Below are 2,123 nucleotides of genomic sequence, written 5' to 3' on the forward strand. Positions count from 1 at the left end.
TCTCTAAAATAAAATCAAGCTTGAGCCATTAAGTAATGAATAACCAAAGTTGGCCTATTCAACAGAACCTTGAGTTGTCATGATGAAGAATACCTTGTAGCCTTTGGAGAAGGGATTGAGGGGAATAGAATTTCAATGTCTCTTCCTTCTTTCTCTCAAGCTCATTGAGTTTTTCCTGAGCAGTAGCCAATTCTGTTGTCCGATTTATTCTGCACTGTACCATAGAATCAAAGGAGGAAAAAGTTCTTCAATCAGTTGACTAATCTTAAAGCAAGGAAAAATTTATTCGATCAGTTGACTAATCTTAAATCAACAAATGAAAGATGAGCGTACAAACTAACCTAGTTTCTAAGCTCCATAATCCAGGGTTCCTTTTCCAAGTTCTCCCCTAATATAAAAGAAAGTGTTAGTATCTCTCCCCCAAGTGTAGTATTGTATTCCAACTACCTAAACCACATGCTAAAAAAGTAGATACATTGGGTGGGGAAAAGGACAAGCACTCACTCGCAAGTTGTAGAGTCTCCTTACGAAGTTCATCTCTTAACTGATAAGCCATAAAAGAACAGAGGGGCAAAAGATTAGAAAGACATGGAAACTCAAATATCATAAACAATAGAAACTCAGCATGTAGTGCATGTGAGTGCACACATTCTTGTATATGCAGTTCGCAGATGTATCTTTATATATTATAGCATACATTAATCCTCAACTATGCAAACTATGACTACAATCAATTAATGTTATTCGCGCTTACACAATTGATTTTTACATTGCTTTATCACATTTTAGTGACTTCAAGATGAAAATCAATGTATTGCTCCAACCAAATACAAGTAACCGAAGGACATACCAGCAAACAGCAAGCTGGAGACTCATGACCCCATCAATCAGAAACATCTCTGTCCTTCAAACACAGTTATCTCTCTCTCTCTCTCTCTCTCTCTCTCTCTCTATATATATATATATATATATATATATATATATATATAACCCCAAAAAAATCTAAGCAGCTAACATTTTTTCCCTAAGTATCTATAATTCCATGTGTCATGCATTCCCTTTCTTTCATTTACTTCTGAATCAAATATGGACATATAGATAATCTGTAGACCATATCAGATAATCACAACAGACAAGATTCTATTAAAGCACCACATATCTACAAGGGAATCCATGCCCGGCAGCCATAGTTGCTCACACACTTCAATAAGTTTCATCAAAGCAAAAGTCAATGGTATGGGTCTGCCACTAATCTGGATAAACCCCTATCCTCTACAAACTTTGGGTGGGAGGTGATAGCACCAAAGGATTACCAGTTTTCAGAAATCCTCCATGAGAACATCTTTTCTTACAGCCATTGTCAAACTATTGCAGTTCCAAGGAAAAGGTACCATAACTAAGAAATATTTTAGTATAACCGTTCAGCAAACCAAAGCAAGCAACATGCAACAATTATATTCTATATTTGAGAATGTTAGATGAGAGAGAGAGAGAGCATAATCCACAACTTACATTGTTTTGAATTTTCACTTGATCAAGTGAGAGTAAGAAGTGATGGTATGCATCATTGTCAGACAAAAGCTTACGTAATTCATCAACACTAAAGAAATTTATCAAGAAAACAAGAGATGATTAGAAACTACAAAAGTGAAGTTAGAAATCTCATAATATAATACAGGAGTGTTAATTATCTTAATTGGCACAACTGGAGTGACTAAGACACATGCATTAAATAAATGCACTCCAAGGAGGAGTGACTCAGATTTTCAATCACTTATTAAATAACTTAATATCTAGTAATAAGCTTTACAATTTGGCCAAAATATAATCAACATTAAAAAATAGTGTATTGGAATAAAGCCTCAAACAAACAAAAGCAAAGTGCTGAGAAAACTTAATAGGAAATTTCCATGAATGACAGGGTGGTTCTTGACAAGCCAAAGGTATAGTCCTAATTCTTAACAAGATTTCCCACACCCATTTTGCAAGCCATCTAAAGAAACATAGAGAATCAATAAACATATATTAATCTTAATAATAAAGATAAGAACAATGTCTTTACTACCCTACATAACCCCCCCCCCCCCCCCCGGCCCAATGTAGCAACAATATAGTTGGAAAAA

The 2,123-nt window shown here is 35.0% G+C and overlaps 1 long non-coding RNA gene across 1 annotated transcript; it reads right to left on the bottom strand.

Annotated features, from left to right (window-relative positions):
* Positions 1 to 341: 341 nt before the first annotated feature.
* On the bottom strand, positions 342 to 1,782 carry LOC142637248 (uncharacterized). The gene is made up of 3 exons (XR_012844584.1): positions 1,513 to 1,782; positions 505 to 544; positions 342 to 388 (listed from the first exon to the last, which is right to left on the bottom strand). It is a non-coding gene; the product is annotated as an uncharacterized LOC142637248 (long non-coding RNA).
* Positions 1,783 to 2,123: the final 341 nt, after the last annotated feature.

This window comes from Castanea sativa, chromosome 5, assembly GCF_040712315.1.
Source record: "Castanea sativa cultivar Marrone di Chiusa Pesio chromosome 5, ASM4071231v1".
In the NCBI taxonomy this organism is placed as follows: Eukaryota; Viridiplantae; Streptophyta; class Magnoliopsida; order Fagales; family Fagaceae; genus Castanea; species Castanea sativa.